Here is an 18,645-nt window from a genome sequence, read left to right as displayed (position 1 = left end):
TTTTGAATGCTCTTTGGCATTTATTTATTTATTTATTTACTAATACTCCTTATTGTTTAAAGTATTACATTAATTTTTTTAATTAACATTTTTTATTGTTGACACTATTACAAATGTCCCCCATCCTTTCCCTTCCCCACTAGATTTGGTCTTACCCAAGAGTGTTCTTTATCTTAAATGGGTATAAATCACTAAGCAAATTCTTAAACACAGACAGAATAGCCTAGGTGGGCCTACCATCCCTGACACAGCCGAGGTGCCAACGCCCATGTCCAGGCCTCAGAGCCCAAGGCTACCTGTTCTGTGGCTGGATCCCCGGGGATTTTGTGAAGAAATATATCTTGTCCTCCGTTCCCAGTGGTCCCTAGCCATTTTCTCTGGGGTCAGGTCATGCCAAACTTGAATGAATGTCTAAAATACACAGCAATCATCTTGAGGTTAAATGTGTCCACTTTTAGGGGTGTTTCCTGAGTACAAGTTCTTTTTTTTTAATTATTTTTAAAAAAATACATTTTATTGATTTCTCACAGAAAGGAAGGGAGAGGGACAGAGAGTTAGAAACATTGATGAGAGAGAAACATCGATCAGCTGCCTCCTGCACACCCCTCACTGGGGATGTGCCCACAACCAAGGCACATGCCCCTGACCAGAATCGAACCCGGGACCCTTGAGTCCGCAGGCTGACGCTCCATCCACTGAGCCAAACCGGTCACGGCCTGAGTACAAGTTCTTGAAGTGATGTGACCTTCTCATTTGGAAAGAAACCATCCTATTTGTCTCAAGTTACATATTGACTTTCCCTCTCCTCTTTGCAAAGGCCTGCTTCCCCTCTCCTCCCTCCCCAGCCCTACCTCCTGCCACACACACACACACACACACACACACACACACACACCAATTGCTTGAAAGAAGGACCTGTAGCTAATTTAGTTTAGCAGCAGGATGGCAAGTTGGGATCTGGACCGGCAGGCCTAGGACTGAAGGCCAGCAGTTGGCGCCAGATGCTTACAGGAAGCCCGGCTTAGGGGTGCAGGGGGCTCCTTTCACTCTGCACCAGGCCCCATGCCAGGTCTCTATGGCCCCAGACCACTTCTCAGCCTCAATGCCCCGTTAGTGCAGGGGTGGCTCAGAACTTGAAACAAAGGCTCCATTTAGGATTCAACAGAGAGTGGTCTGCAAGCACCCTCCTCTCTAGAGAAATCTCCCAACCCCAAACTTGGGTGATTCAAGCCCGAATCACATCATCTTGAACTGCCTGACCCTGGTGGGTGAAGGAGCGCAGTTTCAGATGCCCGCAGTGGTGGAAGTCAGAATGACGCTCCAGTTCCCCGCTCAGCCAGCACCAGCTCGCCCATACCACTCCCACTTCTCTTTTCCAAGCAAAGTGCCCCCAACTTGTCCCCAGGCTCACTTACAGGTCAAACCTGACAAACCTCAACTTTTTAAAGGCCTGCTTTGCAGAGGACCTGAAACCCACATGGGGAATAGCAGTTCTGCTCTATAACCCAGACTTTTGGGGGTCTTTCTTATCTGTCTTGTCACTTCTCATGCGACATCATAAGTCAAGTATGTTAAAGTGCCCTTCAAGAAGCATTTTATTAATATTACCATAGATCATTAGGACTCTTACTAGTCTAGTTGTATTAACCAGATAACATGTCTTTCAATAAATATTTACTGAAAACTTACTATACATGAGACAGAGAACTAGGGATGTAACTAACGCTAAGCATAACCCTCTAACATGGTGCCTCCTTTCAGGGACCTCAGAGGACCGCGGGTTCTCTCTATCATTCTGTTTGTGCTTTCATTTCACTACAAACCGTACTGGGTGGAATTACTACACACTCGTTCGACTATGAGCACTCTTGCACTATGAGCAGGTTCTGTGTCTTGTTTGTGCCAAGACAATGCACCATGGACACTCAACTGTTCTCTGTTCGAACAGAATTAAAATCAGCTCCCTACTCCCTCCATCAGCCATGACCTCTGCTCCCCTCCTTGGTCCTGCATCACCATCACTGCCCCACGACTTTCAGTGATGGGTGAGTGAAGAAAACCTCTTCTAGGGCCATGAACCCTGTGTTACTGGATCTCCTTCTGTAGAAGTCTGACAGCTACAATGAGACTGGTTTCTACATGCCTGACACATTTCTATTATAATCAGTAGTTTTCAAGCTACAAGTTGCTGCCTATTCTCTAACAGCCAAATCAATTTAGTGGGTTGCAACTAGCTCCTCTTTCAAAAATATAATAAGAATAGCCTGACCGGTGTAGCATAGGTTGAGTGTCGACCTATGAACCGGGAGTTCTCAGTTCGATTCCTGGTCAGGCACAAGCCCGGGTTGTGGGCTTGATTCCCAGTGAGGGGTGTGCAGGAGGAAGCCAATCAATGATTCTCTCTCATCGTTAATGTTTCTATCTCTCTCCCTTCCTCTCTGAAATCAATAAAATATATTTTAAAAATATGTATATAATAAAAATGTATTGCATTTGGTAAGAATGGGGATTGTTTTATAAAACTTTTGTTTCTATTATCTATCTATCTGTACTGGATCTCAATGAAAAATGTATTTCTGTGGGTCACAGTTAAAAAGGATTCAAAACCCTGGTTTGGACGATGCATGCTTGTTTTTGTTGTGTTTTAACTCTAAAACACGTGTAGCCTCCTAAATTTACATTTTCTCTCTTAAAAATAATTTGACTCTGGAAAGAATTGAAGGCACCCATTACCCTGTTTTCCTAGGCCCCAGAACACACAGGGCAAGGTTCCTCTATAGAGGACTGAGTTTATTGGTGCAGTTCTTCCGCCTTGGGTCCTTCCCATGTACCTCATGCGGGGGAGCGGGGAGGAGGAACTCACTGTGTTCACTTATGCAACAGGGTTGGTTACAGCACACCCTGCCCTCTAGTTCCTCCAGGGAAGCAGGCCAGGCCATTACTGGTTTCATGAGGGTTCGTAAGTTTCCATTGCCGCTGAGACAGTAAGTTCAGGAGAAGGTGGGGCCCATTTGCACCAGCCCAGTGCTTGGACCCTCTGCTCTCCTTGACCACTCAGTCACTTTCTGGACCATCCAGGCTTAGGGAGGGGGAGGAGCAGCAACAAGTCAGAAGTCTGCCTGTGCCAAGGAGGCATCACAGGAGGCGGGCTGACACTGGAACAGCTCGCTCAGAGACAGGATGTGTCACCAAACTGCCATTCCAATCAAGCACGAGGCAGGGGGACCAGGGACCTGAGGATCAAAAGCTTTTACATTGGAGTCCTAGCTCTGCCTCTGGTGTTTTGCTTAACTCTAGAAGAGTTTGGGTCACATCAGAAAAAAAGAGATCCTCTTGTCCTCTGACCAAGAGCAGGGGCCTGTGGGTTTGAGGTTGGAAAGGCCCCGTGGGCTGGTGAACAGCACATCTCCCTGAGAGCCTTCCCGGATCAGATCGGCCCTAAGAACAGAGTTGGTTTTGTTCTACCTTCTGCTCGCCTGAGAGCTTTTCCATTTTGTCCATCTCTGGGCTTGAAAAGACGGTTAGATAAACTGCCACAGGAGAAATCACCATGGGGCTGACAGGACTGTGGGGCCTGCAGGAAGAAAGCACCCCTACCCACTGGGTGGCTCAGAAAGGAGGGTGCTGTGGGGACTACTGGTCAAGGTCTCTGCAGGGGTTGTGGATAATGGCCCTCAGGTTTCTTCTCTGCACGTACAGTTTCAATCCCCCCTCCACCACCACCAAAGCTCTTGCTGTGGGTGGGGTCGCACAAGATCAGGGCTGAAGTCAGCCCCAGCCAAGGATACTCTGCAGCCCCTGTTGAGCCCTGAGCATAGCCCAGAGGTGGGAAAACAGCTCTGGGTGCCCTTCTGGCCCTAGGTTTCTGTCTTTACCTGATAAAAAGCTGAATTCTTCCCCATTCTGGCTTGTGGGGATCCCAGGTCATTGATCTGCAGGTACAAGGTTGCCTGTTGATCCCAGATGAGTCCTGTGTTGACCTGCCCTGGTGGCTGGTGAAGCAGAGCTCCCGGGAGCCGTCTGCAGGCTTCCTGGGCCTCTCCCAGGAAGGGCTTACGCTGCTTGCAGGCCTCTCGGACGCCAATGTGGCCAGAGCTCGAGGAGGCCTGGCTGCCTGACAATTACTCTCAGGAGCAGGGTTTTGAGAAATATATATTTTTTTTATGAAAACAAAGTGACCATTTCCCTTTCTCCCTCATCCCCCTCACTGAACTCTGCTATAAACTGAGTTACTTTGATTCCTTCACCCCCAAGACAAGTGATGCAAGCAGAGCGTGCTGGGGACAGGTGTCTGCTCTCCTCCCCGGAACTGCTCAGAAAGCAGAGGCTCCACGCTGCGAGCTCCATGGGGCAGGTGCCATGGACAGGCGGCCTTCTCCCGGGCTTACTGTGTGCTGCCCTGCAAGGAGGTGTCCAACTGCACCGCTCACACCTGCACGGCAAGGTTCACCTGGTCCCACCCAGCAAAGAAAGATCATCCTAGGGTTCACCTGGGACTTAGTAAGAAAGACAGTTCTAGGACAATGTATGCAATCTCAGGCCGGGGAAGGAGGACGGGACTGGAACTCAGCAGGCCTGGGCTCTTGTCTCAGCTCTGTTACCAAACAGCCACCAGCCTTGGGAAAGCCATCCAACTTCTCTGCGATTCTGTTTCCTCAGCTGGAGTCTGGCAAAATGATCTCCATTTTCACTTTGCTTCCCAGCTCACACGTTCTGGGATTTTATGAAAGTTTCTCCATCTTATCGTTGAGTATTATAGTGTTTACACCACTGGCTGATTGTCACTTACGTTGTTCATTTATTCTTGAGAACATAATGGGACACCAGTCACTGACACCAGTCTGAGGCAGCATTTGTGATATTCTAGGAAATTTTTCTTCCTCGCTAGGGACCGCTGAAGTCTTAGGGGGTCAATGAGAACGCATGTCTGTGATGGGTGTCAGGGGTCAAAGTGGGCGATCCAGATACAAAGAGCAAGCCCTTCTGCTGAAGGATCAGCCGTTGGTGTTGACCATCTCTGACTGTCCTTTTCGCACTGAGTTGGTGACCGTAACCCAGAATCACGCAGGGAAACAGCGGAACAGAAAGCCTAGGCTACTCCCCAGAACACTCTATCAGTGCTCAGCTATCTTTCCAATTGGACGATCCTTACTGGAGGGAGGCACGGACACCAGGGTTCCGAGGGGGCTCTGAAGCCACACGGGCCTGGACTGAATCTCTATTCTGGCAAGTCAGCTGCGTGAACTGGGGCAAGGTGACTCACCCAAATTCCTCATCTCTACATTGAAGACATAGAGCCTGCCTCATAGAGTTGTTATACAGATTCAGTGACTTAACTTAGAGCATTTAGAACCTTGCCTGGTACACAGTAAGCCATCTATGTTAGATGATATTGGCATTACTTCTCTAAAAATGATTACTGGAAATCTGAAGAGAAAGACTTCATTCCTAACTTCTGTGTAGGCACGAGGACAACAGACATCTTATTTCTGTTTCCTGATGAGTTCCTCCTAAGGGCAGACCACAGCTTAGTCCCTCTCACCAAGTTTCCCTTCACTTCCAACTACTCTGCCCCCTGTGCCAGCAACTTCACTCGGCCAGGGAGCTCCTTATCCCTGCAGAGGAAGTTTAGGATCCAGTCCCTTCACCCCCAGCCTCCCCATCCCACTGCAGGGCTTCTCCCTGTAGCTTAGGACCACCTGATTCTTTCCCCTGCTGTCACTGCTGACCTCTGCTCTCTCTCCACCACCAGGACTCTCTTCCCTGTTCCTCTCCCCCTCGTGTTGCTGGGGCCAGAGCTGAAGGGGAGGAGAGGGGAAGTTTGTCCTGGGGCTTTCTCCTGGGGCTCCATCCCCTCTTGGGCTTCTGGATTGGAACTCAGAAGGCATTTTCTCCTTATCCTGACGGTGGGTGGGCTCTCTTGGACACCGTCCTAAGGTTCAGCTTCCCAGGCAGACAGTGTGTCTAACTTCTCTGTAAAGCAGGGAGTCCCCGGGGGCACCATTTGCCATACAGTATGTTGGTCCAGGACCTTTCTATGCACAGCTGGAGGCCCTGGAATGTTAGCACCAATCTCAAGAAGCAAGAGCAATGCACAGTTTCTTGGATGCCACCCAAAATGGCCTGCCTCTGAGCCAAAACAGCAATGTATTATTCCTCAGACCAGCAGTAAGAAATGCAAACAAGAGCCTCAACCAGCACCGGTCACCGCCACCAAGCAACAGTCTTGGTAGAATCCCAGAGGAAAGCCCCACTGGCATTTTTATCCACTCCCAGGACTCAGCACCATCACAGTGTACATCCTCCAGAGCATGCACTACAGTCGCCTGCTTATGGTGTGTTGTCTGAGTCGGCACACACAGCACCACTGTGAGCAATGACCTCTGCCTTCTAAGAAACTACAAAGGCTGATGAATATAAAACTGCAGCAAGACATGTGTTTTCCCATTTGAGTCTGGAATCGGTACTTCCTGGTTATATCTGAAGTGCTCTTTAAGTGGGTTTAGCCAATGATGTACCTGTGCACGCGTGTGCTCGCACATGCTCCTGTGTGCGGTAGATGGTGAGGACAGGTGGTTTACATTGTGAGCATGTATACGCTAATTCAGAATGAGTATAATGGGGGTGGGGGGGTGCATATAGTGAAGTAGTGTGATTTTCACAGCATGTAAATAAAACAAGGTCTGCAGACAGACCAGGACTCACCCAGCTCAGATCCCACTCCCGCAAATAACATCACAAAGAAAACCTCAGGGTTCTTTCTTCGGCAAGCATACAGGGAGATTCAAATAAAAATGAGCAACTGGATGAGTTTGCTGAAATGTAATTTCACATTTATATATTACACATAACACACAATACTGGTTTAGCTAAATGAGAAATGTGATAGACACATACTTCTCTCCCTTATTGATCAAATACCTAGTCAAACACGGGCAAAGTAACATCTCAGACTCATCGTATTTCTGACTGGTAAGTTAAAATGTTAACAGTTACATTGTCTAGACCAGCGGTTCTCAACCTGGGGGTTGAGTGACCCTTTCACAGGGGTCACCTAAGACCATCGGAAAACACATATATAATTACATATTGTTTTTGTGATTAATCACTATGCTTTAATTATGTTCCATTGTAACAATGAAATTGGGGGTCACCACAACATGAGGAACTATATTAAAGGGTCGAGGCATTAGGAAGGTTGAGAACCACTGGTCTAGACAGTGCCTGGTCCAGAGATGTTCCATCTGTCCCATCACTAGCCTCAATCATCTCCCCACTCTTACAGATATTTGCATACTGTCTATTGTTGTCAAGGTCATATGACCACTAGGCAACAAAACTGGGAATAAAATACAAGTGTTGAACTCCTGGTTTACTGCTCTTGCCACTTTTTTACTCTACCTTCAGCAGATTCAATGCAAAAGGAATTAAGTAAATGCGATAGTTGATATATTACCCTGCAAGGGAGTTAATTTTCAAAATCTACACTCTCGCTGAGGAGTGATAGACATCCCAACCCAGGGCACAGTCAACGTGAAGTCAGGGCAGAGGCATCAGCATATGGGGCCCCAAGAAGATGTGTTTGCAAATTCCAGTGCCATGGCTATGGTATGCAGCAAGAGGAGAGCTGCCAATTGCCCCTGGCACCTTCCCTCACTATGCCACTCAGGGGATAAACCCTAAGGCAGCGCCCTGTCAAGGTTAGCTCCACAGTAGGCCAACCGGCCACCCGGAGCCCAAACCGCCTGAGGACTCTGGCTAGTTGGGGCCGGTGGGCTTCTGGCTTTGAGAGTGACCTGTGTTTTTAAGTGGTAGAGAGTCCAGGGTTCCTCAAGGCTGCACCCCACATGGAGACTCGAGGGCTAAAGATTTCCCTGCTCTCAGACCTCCGGTCTCACTGTACCGGCGTCTTCATTAAGACTGACGGCAAGGAACCAGATGGATGGGGTGCATTCTGTGAACTCATTCCCCGCTCATGGACCTTTGGGTTTTGCACATGAACACATAACCCGGGGAATTCCTCTGGCTACATTAGTCAGGACTTTAGCCCCCATCTCGCTTGGGAACTCGTGTCTTCTTCCTGATTTAGTGTGGCTCCCTCTGGTCACACAGGTCAGTTTGCTTGTCTTGTCTGTGACACTTTCCCAGCACAGGGCCTTGGCGTGTTCCAGCCTGTGAGGTTTGGCAGAATGCACGCTCTTCTCTGTCAGGGGACCCCGATGTGGACAATCCAGCCTCATTCAGGAGCCCCCGCCTTCGGAGGATGCAACTCTCCTGGGTTCTTTTTTGAACATAATGTCCCTTTATGAAGCTTCCTAGCCTTTAAAACACCAGCATTGAAAATCGAGTTACACTTTATTGTGGCAGATATCAAGGACTCACAGGGTTTCTTAATTTTCAGTTCCAACCTGTGCTGCCCGGACACAATCTTTCTGCAATCTGTCAGGTTAGTTCCAAAGCGCTGTTATTATTCTGAGCTGCACAATGTTGGCCCCACCTACCCAAATACAAGAAATGTGGCTGATTGATTTAGTCATTCTGTTCATATAAACGGATCCAGTTGTACAGCTGTTTCTGATTAGCCAATGTACTCCTGGAGTTATATACAAATAATTTTATAATGAACTCAGCAACTGCAAGGACAGGAGAAATGGAATCTAGTCTCACCTCCCAGAAAAACAAGCGGAAGCAACAGGGCAGGGGCTTTCAATAATGCTCCAGATTTGAATTCCTATCTGCGGTGATTCACTTTTTCCTCTGGACGTAATTCAGAATAACTTACACCTAATGCTCTCAAAGAACCTTTGTCTTCAGACTTTTGGATTCAAGAAGGACACCTCGCTAGCTTTGCAAGCTTAACATGCCTTTAAGATTTCCCATCTTCACGTGTTGTAAGTTTCTGTTTCTCCCATCAAAACATTTATATTTCCTGAGACCAGTTCTCAAATAATCCCCTTTTAGAAGGAAAAAATTAAGATTGAAAGGTCCATATTTACTTTATTATAAATAGAAATCAAGTGTTTTGTTTCATTTCAATATAGAATGATTAAGCTCATTAAGCTTAGGCTCGAGTTTTCTTCTCCAGTTCTGTAAGACATCCTATGCACATTAGAAAATTGAGGAAAAGACAGGGCATGAATAATTCAAGTGAATGGATTAAAAAAAAAAAGAGGTAAAGATAGTGACAAGTGTTCCCTAAAGAAATAATCTGAAACAAAACAGGAAAAAGAGATTAGAAATTTTATACTGCAAAAATGAATTAAGCTGGCAAGAAAGTGGGAAAATAGATAATTTCATATCGTGTGAGTCGAACTAAGAATTACTATAACTTTTGGAAAGTAATACCACTTTGGGGATTCTGACAGACAGAAATGAAAGCTTCTGTATGTTAGCAGAGTCAAACTCACATGCAAGGGTATTCAGAGAACTGCTGCATTAGCACAAAACTTGAACCAATCTGATTAAGTAAGCAGCCATGACATGAGTGACTTTTTAATTTGGAGAGGATGTCTATAGCATTTTGTTATGTTGAAAAAATCTCCTAGATTTCAAACAGGTACCTGCATCCTGATGTTTATTGTAGCATTATTCAAAATAGCCAAAATACGGAAACAACCCAGGTGTCTATCAACAGATGAATGGATAAAGAAGACATGGTGTACTAGTATATACACAATGAAATATTATTCAACAAGAGAAAAAGGGAAATCCTGTCATTTGTGACAACATAATGGATCTTGAGGGCATTAAGCTACGTGAAATAAAGGGACAGAAAAAGACAAGCACTGTATGATCTGACCCATATGTGGAATCTTAAAAAGCTCACCTCGTAGAAAGAGAGTAGAATGGTGGTTACCAGGGGCTAGGAGGTAGGGGAATTGGGGAGATGATGGTTGAAGGATATAGATATGCATTGTGATTATAGTTAACAACACTGTATTATCTATATAATAACAGCATAATATGCAAATTGACTGAACGGGGGAACAACTGGTCTGTGGGGGGCGGGGCTGGCAAGCCAGCAGTGCCAGGCCAAGGCGGGTGTCAGCAGGCAGAGGGAGGGGACGGCAATCGGGGAGCAGTGGTGACCAGCAGCAGAGGGGCAGTTGGGGGGCAGGGCTGGCTGCTCACCAGCTGGCACCATCCCCTGATGGGCCCCCGGTCACCTCCCGCAGAGGGAGATCAGACTGCAGCTTAGGCCTGCTCCCCATGGGGAACGGGCCTAAGCCATCAGTTGGACATTCCTCAAGGGCTCCTGGACTGCGGGAGGGCACAGGCCGGGCTGAGGGACCCCCCCGCCCCCCCCCCCGCCTCCCTGAGTGCACAAATTTTCATGCACTGAGCCTCTAGTATTATATACTTGAAAATTGCTAAGAGACTGTATCTTAAATGTTCTCACCACAAGAAGGAATGATAATTATATGACATGAAAGGTGCTAGCTTATGCTATGGTGGTAATCATATTGTAATGTAGACACATATCAAATTGTCACAGACCAGCTGGTATGGCTCAGTGGTTGAGCACTGACTGATGAACCAAGAGGTCATCGGTTCGATTCCTGGTCAGGGCACATACCCAGGTTGTGGGCTCGAACCCCAGTAGGGAGCATGCAACCAATTGATGTTTCTTATCGCTGTTTCTATCTCTCTATCTCTCTCCCTTCCTCTCTCTCTCAAATCAATAAAAACATACCCTCAGGTGAAGATGTTTTTTTAAAAAGGGAAAATGAAGGAGAGAAAATTATGATGTTTAATTAGTAAGGCTCTAGCTCCAACACCTTGTCAAATATCACTCAAGTATGCCCCAGTTTTATTTTTTATTTCCTTTTCCCTCTATCCAGCTTATTCCCAACAACATTCAAACAAGGTTGTATAGCTCCACACAAGTTGAACAACAATCTAGTTTTATAATTTGTCTTAAAATGCGAGGCGTTTTCTTTTTTTTTTTAAACAATGCTAAAACACAGAGGAAAAGAACAGTGTAGAATTTTACCCACAAAATCTGAGATTACTTAAACTGACACATTGGGTTATTTCTTAAAACATGCATAGCAATCTAATTCTGGCCCTACTAGGTACAATTAGGCATTGCTAAAGTAAATCGCTTTACTATTTTTTAAAAGGTTTTAGAGGCCTTCAACTACTTTGCCTTTTTCTGGACCCTCAGAATTCAAATTAGAAACTTCAGTACCATAGGAAAGCTTGTCTTGGTGTTCCTCAGCCTGAGATCTGGGAACGACAACTAGAATAGTTCTCTTCTAGTCTCCCTCCCACTCCCCTCTCAATCCATCACCTCGGTCCTTCCTGGAAGTCCCTCCCCCAGCACTCGTGTGTGCTGCTTACCGGACACGGGCCTGTTAACAGCCCATGTTTTTCCTCCTATATCTCAGGCAGATCTGACTGTCTCCATTATTTAAATATCCATCCCCATAACACCAGACTGTTGTGGTTAAGACACTGATCTCACAGTTTACATTCTCAGAAAAAAAAAAAAGCTAAGTACATGTTTCCTCAAGATCTTCTCCAAGGTGCCCTGGCCAGCGTGGCTCAGTCGGCTGAACATCTTCCTGTGTCCCCAAAGGTTGCGGGTTTGATTTCCAGTCAGGGCACTTTCCTGGGTTGTGGGCTCAATCCTTTGTAGGGGACCTGCAGGAGGCAGCTGGCGTTGTTTCGTTCTCACATGTTTCGCTCTCAAGTCAATGGTCAATGTTTCTCTCTCTCCCTCCCTCTCACTTCCTCTCTCTCTAAAAATCTATTTAAAATATTTTTTTAAAAAAAGAAAGAAATGAAAAGATCTTTTCCAAGGTCTGAAGGTTCTCTACTTTCAAAATTTATTTTGCTGGGGCTGGGGGTCAGGGAGTCTCAGGGTTTCCTGAAATATTATTTGATAACATGTTCAACACTTCAGCTTTACATCACTCTGTGGTCCTCAACCTGTAGGTCGCAACCCCTTTGGGGGTCGAACAACCCTTTCACAGGGGTCACCTAAGACCATCGGAAAACACATATATAATTACATACTGTTTTTGTGATTAATCACTATGCTTTAATTATGTTCAATTTGTAACAATGAAAATACATCCTGCATATCAGATATTTACATTACGATTCATAACAGTAGCAAAATCATAGTTATGAAGTAGCAACAAAAATAATTTTATGGTTGGGGGTCACCACAACATGAGGAACTGTATTAAAGGGTCGTGGCATTAGGAAGGTTGAGAACCACTGCTCTAAGATGTGCCAGATTTCTCTCTTGGCCCCACCCAGCCCCAAATTCTTCAGTCAACAGATAAAAATCTCCTGCATATGTCTATAGAAAAATGCTTGGGAGGTTTCAGAAATGGGCTGAGGTGACACACAAGTGTTTGAAAAACACAAAATTCAACCAACTGCTCATTTGGCCTGTGGATGCCAGTGAAATTACTATATTTATTCTGTCACTGAATTGGTTGGTTGTTTGACTTGACTCAATGGATTGATTGTTTAGGCATCATTAGCAAGAGCTAACAGGTGAGCTGATGGTCACTGAACTGGCAGTGCCAACTCTAATGGGTGACTATGAATAACTAATAATGCACCAGTCACATCTCTCCATCCTTATAGCAGAATGTGACACAGCTGTTAGGAATATAGTAGCAGTATAGTAGCAGTATGTTATAAGGTGTACACATTACATGCATTTAATGAGAATTTACTAGAAGAGGCAGGAACCAGCTCATGGAGAAGAGAGCATTTTGGCTCTTGAGAAGAATGCTTTCACAACGTGAACCATGTTGAATTGAAGCTACTAACCTAGTGAAATTTGTAGGTGTTTGTGCCTCTTGTTTATTTTAGCCACATTCTCCATTTATTGAGTATTAGCAAAGTCTATTATTTGTCTTCTCAAAAAGTATCTGTGGCCCATAAGGAATCTATAGGATCCAACACCAAGCGAAAAGAAGTAGCTGTGTGGGGAGAACTGGCAACGCAAAAGCACACAGATGGGAAGAGAAGAGAGCCCCCGTGTGAAGAGGAGTATACAATACCGCCAGGGGTGAAGCTGAGGGTTAAAAGTGCAGAGTTTGGAACCAGACTGCCCCAGGTTTGAATACTGGTTATGTCACTGGCTGTGTGGCCTTGGGCAGTGAGCTCAGTTCTCTTAGCCTCAGGTGCCACATATCTGAGCAGACCCTACCTCACAGGGCTGTGTGACCAGAAATGATTCAATTAAATGACAAATAGTAAGAGGCAATGCTAAAGAAAAAAAGGAAGGAAAAGAAGGACAATGGATAGGAAGAAAGGAAAGAGAGACTCTTTTTAAAAAATATATATATATATATTTTATTGATTTTTTACAGAGAGGAAGGGAGAGGGATAGAGAGTTAGAAACATCGATGAGAGAGAAACATCCATCAGCTGCCTCCTGCACACCCCCTACTGGGGATATGCCCACAAACCAAGGTACATGCCCTTGACCAGAATGGAACCTGGGACCCTTCAGTCCGCAGGCCGACGCTCTATCCACTGAACCAAACCAGTTAGGGCTAGAGAGACTCTTTTAAAGCTTGGGCCTGATCATAGAAAGTTTTGAAAATCCAATTCACTTAATTTAATATAACTAAGAGATCAAAGGAAATTAAAAAGAAGAAACTGAGTTACACTGGAAAGATGGCTTATTAGATGGGAAAAAATATATCCATAGCAAGTAATGCTAAAATGTTAAATTTGTATGACATCATAGCAACATGTTTTTACGATATGAACCATGTTGATTAAAACTTCTAAACTAATGAATATGGTAGGTAATTGTGTGGACTATTTATTTTAGCTATGTTTTTCTTTTCTTGAATATGAGCAAAGTCAATTTATAACTAATACTAGTGGCCCAGTGCACAAAATTCGTGCACAGGGAGAGGGGGTGTCCCTCAGCCCAGCCTGCACCCTCTCCAATCTGGGACCCCTTGAAGGATGTCCTACTGCTGGTTTACAGGGATCAGGCCTAAACTGGCAGTCAGACATCCCTCTCACAATCCGGGACTGCTGGCTCCTAACCACTCACCTGCCTGCCTGCCTGCCTGATTGCCCCTAACCACTCTGCCTGCTGGCCTGCTCGCCCCCAACTGCCCTCCACTGCCAGCCTGCTCGCCCGCAAATGCCCCCCTGCCAGCCTGATCACCACCAACTGCCCCCTGTGCCAGTGTGCTTGCCCCCAACTGCCCCCCCCTGCTGGCCTGCTACTTCAAATTGCCCCCCCCTGTCCTGATCACCCCCAACTGGCCCCCTGCTGGTCTGCTTACCCCCAACGGCCCCGCCCCCCACCAGCCTGATCACCCACAACTTCCCTCCCCTCTTGGCCTCTAACCGCCTCTACCTCAGCCCCACCACCATAGCTTTGTCCAGAAGAACATCTGGAAGGTCTCCCAGTCTAATTAGCATATTGCCCTTTTATTAGTATAGACGAAGACTAATAGTGAGCATGCTTCCGGTCAATCAAAGTTCCCTGACCCCTAGCCACAAAAGAACACAAAAGCAGTGGGATGTCCACCCGACAGGCTTAAGTGCTATCCCTGTGACCAAAGCCGTCTGGCCTGGGGCAGGCAGTCCCACTGGTCACCCATATTGACAATGACCACTGCGCGATGGCCACAATGTGGTACCCTGACACTTCCTGGTGCCAAAGGGCCAGGAAAGCATCAGTCTTTGGTTTCCAGCCCTTTATCTGCCCTGATAATCTCGGCAGAGTAGGCTCCACTGGGTAAGCAGATACCGAGGGCAGGGAGCCCCAAGAACTGAGATTCTGTTCTGTGAGATTCCTTCTTTGCTGTTAAGAGAATACATAAGGTGACTGGTGTGAAACTCTCAATAGACTACAGACAGCTAAGGGATTGTTCAAAACGTTAATTTATATAAAAAGTGGTTCCTCTGTTTAGGCTCTTTTTGTAATTGTGTGTGGAAAGAGGGATATCAACACTGCTTTATACAAGGTAACACTGATGCGAATAATAACAACCCCCAAAGACTGACCGGCCAGACAATCTAACTGACCCACATCCATGACTTCATCCCACGCTCAGAACAAGGTAGGTTTTAAAGGTAAAGAAACAGAGGTCGAAGAACTTGTAAATGACAGAGTTGGGACTACAAGGAAGCCAGGTCTGTCCGAATTCCTGGCCCGAGCTTTAACCTTTAGCAACTCTGCCCTGGGCGGCACGTCAGCATCCCCTGGGGGCTTTCAAAACCTAGATTCCTGGGCCTCACCCCCGACTAACAGAATCAAACCTTTATAAACATCTAGGCACGCCCATGGCTAAGGACCAGCATACTTCAACTACTAGTTAAAGAGTGTTGGGCGGAATAGCATTACTCAACTAATTGAAGGTATTCTGGGGGCTTTGGTGAGCCTAGAGTTTTTATTATTCCAAAGTACACAAGAGATGGAGTTCATTATTTTGACAAATGTTGGGCTGGGCAGTACAATGAGGCCCAGTGAGGAGTGTTCTCTTGTCACAGGGAGGCAGGACCTGAACTGCCCCTCAACTGCAGCAGTGAAGGCGAAGCACGATGCGCAGGTGCCTCCTCGCCCTCCTCTGCCTGGCGCAGAGCAGACACTTAATAAATACTTGTTAAATGGACCAGCAAATGAGGGAAGGACCGACTGCCTCCAGCTGGGTGTAATTGCACTCTCCTCTAAATTCCCTGTGTTTGATCTGTACCGTTTGTTTTTTTAACCTTATTTACTACATTCTGTCGTGCATTCCTGCTGTTTGAAACCATGTCTCATTTCTACCAGAAGGTAAGCATTCGGGGGCAAACTTCACCTCTTTCTGAGCTAGGGGTCCCCCTCTACTCCTAGCACAGGGCACAGCAGGGACCCACCGCAGGGACCCTCAATGCTGGATGAGTGTCTGGCTTGATTCCACCTGTGGCCTGATTCACATATGTGGGTCGTGGCTATGCACGAGGAACAAGCATCCCAAACCTTCCAATGCCACGGCGTAACTGTGGGTGCTGAGCCACAGTGGCAGAGAGGCCTCTGTGTGGGAGTCACTGGGAGCGTGGTAGACCTCACTGGAGGGCAGGCTTCAGGAAGACCATGGCTCTGGGAGGTACAATCCCAAAATACCAGGTGCTTAACAGTGAAGACATTATAGCAACAGGTAACAGGTACTTTGGTTTGACTTTGTTCTCCTGATGTGCATTGTAGAAAACACACATGTTCCTAAAATTGCAACCTGGAATATCAGAAGACAATGACACAGACCCAGTGACCCACAAAAGAGGGTTCATCCCTGGCCAGAGGACCTGAGACAGTAAACTTAAAAGATAAGGCCAGACAACCTTCTCTTTGCCGCCCCCATCCTGCCACTTTAGCTCTTTATCCTTCTGTGTCTTGGCGCTACACACTGCACGGTGTCTGGGCAGCCCCCTAATGCCTTGTGCTGCGCTGTGTTTGGCGGTTTCACACCCCATTGTCACACTTGATCCTCATACCTTATGATTTTTTAGTAACATCTGCAGGGTCTACTCTGCATACTTCCATTCAACAGGTAATGACAGGGCTTCTATAGGGGCCTGGGGATTTGGTCCCTGAGAAACTCAACCTTGTGGAGGTAACAGGCAGGTAAAGATACACAGCAAAAGTAGAAGGCTGTGTTTTGAACACTGGGGAGATGAAAAAATGCTGATGTGAGTTTCTTTCTTTTTTAAAAAAAAATGTTATTGTTGATTAGAGAGAGAGAGAGAGGGAAGGGAGAGGGAGAGAGAAACATTGATGTGATGTGAGAAACATTGATCCAGTGCTTCCCACACGTACCCAGACCAGGGATGGAACCCGAAACTGGGCACGTGCCCTGACCCGGGAATCCAATTGGCTACCCTTCGGAGCATGGGACAACGCTCAGCCAACTGAACCTCACCAGTCATGGTGATGTAGGGTTCCTTCACCTCAAGAAGTAAAAATGTTTTTTATAAAAACAGAAATAGAAAATTTCTCAAAATTATTTTATTAATTACAGAAAAAGGCATTTTTTTAAAGGAAAAATATGCCAATGAATCAAAATGAAACTACTGCTGTTTGAGAGCCTTTGGAAACTGGCAAAAGAAAACCCACCCACGGTGCTCTGCCCAGGGGCTCCCCGGCTGCATGGCCTGGAGTCTGGGGTCACATGGTGTCAGCAATTGGGGGTGGGATCCAGTGACTATCCAGGGGACAACAGTGACACACAGTTTTCAGAAAAAGGGACCAAGTCCGCCCAATCACTGCTGACAATTAGAGAGGCTTCCTGGACAGCTGAGATAAGGCCAGGAGCACAGCCCAGGAGGACCGTTCCTCTGGGACCAGAGATCTGGCCAGGTTGGGTTCCTCACACAGACACACCCTTTGTTCGTCCCAAACAGTTCACTGTCTAACCACCAGTTGAAGATCTGCCCCCCCTACCCCCCTACTCCCCGCCCAGCCTCCCGCCCCCCCGCCCCGAGAACTGGGCAGCTGGTTTCTTACACTTGCAACTTTAACTGTTCTTTTAAAACAAAAAAGAGAATTATTTTAATAGAAAAAAAGTAGGAGAGTGAGACTGCAGCGAAGCTGTCGGGAAGTTGGGAGAGGCCCGGAGGAAAGGCGCTGACCGGACTCGAGGTGCCCCGAGGGCCAGCACACACATCTAACGCGCGTCTACACGACCACAGTGCGAGCATCCGTCTGGGGCCACCGGCGGGAGGCCGGTTGGGGAAACCGATGTGCGGGGTGGGCATGATTCCCCGGCGGAAAAGGCGAGGCGGTTCCATGGCATGCACTGACCCCGGGGGTGCCCGGAGTGCCATCGGCCGAGCTGGGGTGCAGATGCGGCCCGGGCTCACTCCCGCGAAACCCCGGTCGCGGTGAACGACGGCGCCTGCGGTCCCGCGGTCCCCGGACGGCCCGGGTCCACGGAGTCCAGGAGCGCGCCCAGCCCGGGAGGCGCCCGCGTCCGGAGCCCCGCTCTCCACGGCCCCTTCCTTCCCGCCCCAGCGGCCGGACGGGCAGGGCGCGCGGGCCGCGGGGCCGGGGACGCGCCCCTCCCCGGGGCTGCGCCCGCGCCCACCTCCTGCAGCCGCAGCCCAGGCAGCCCCGACGCCCCCCGACGCCCCGCCCGCCTCCCCCGCCCGCGCCCACCCAGCCCCAAGCCGCGTTTCCGAACTCAGTGCCCCCCTGGGGTCCCGGCAGCCGCGGGGGTCTCCACGATCACTCCCTGGAGACCCCTGCACCTGGTGGCGCCCGAGGCGGCGTCCGCGCGTCCCTTACCACGCAGCGACTCCGGGCGGCTCCAGGGCCCCGCGGCGCGCCAGGCATTTTTTCTGGGAAACTTCTCCCTTGTCTGTGCGGCCGGCTGAGCCGCCGGGCAGGAAAAGCGCTCAGCGCTGGGAGGCTGCGACCATCCGGGAACTTCTCGGAGATGTAAACCCTCCCCCCTGGGCTCCCGGTCCCCCCGCCCCGCCCTGCGGCCCCGCCACATGTGGACGCGCCGCGAGGCCGCCGCTGGCCCCAGGCCCTCTGCTCGGGGCGTCCCGCCAGCCCAGCTTGGTTCTGAGGCTCAGCGCCCCATACGGCCCCGGGCCCCCCCAGAGGAGCGCGGCGGGCGCGAGGTGAGTTAGAGCCTGGGGACGTGTGTGTGTGTCCCACCCTCC

At 48.1% G+C, this 18,645-nt stretch overlaps 1 protein-coding gene across 2 annotated transcripts in view; it reads right to left on the bottom strand.

Annotated features, from left to right (window-relative positions):
* WIPF1 (WAS/WASL interacting protein family member 1) overlaps positions 1-18,387 on the bottom strand; it is a 113,742-nt gene extending 95,355 nt beyond the window's left edge. For both annotated transcript variants that reach the window (XM_070422720.1, XM_070422719.1), the window contains exon 1: positions 18,263-18,387. The gene's annotated coding sequence lies outside the window, so the exon portion shown is untranslated. The remainder of the gene's footprint in view (positions 1-18,262) is intronic.
* Positions 18,388-18,645: the final 258 nt, after the last annotated feature.

Source organism: Myotis yumanensis, unplaced genomic scaffold (genome assembly GCF_028538775.1).
Source record: "Myotis yumanensis isolate MYYU_CA2020_CCGP unplaced genomic scaffold, mMyoYum1.0.hap1 SCAF_8, whole genome shotgun sequence".
Classification (NCBI taxonomy): domain Eukaryota; kingdom Metazoa; phylum Chordata; class Mammalia; order Chiroptera; family Vespertilionidae; genus Myotis; species Myotis yumanensis.
Note: the sequence above shows the minus strand (reverse complement) of the source record. Positions and strands in the feature narration are given on the sequence as shown.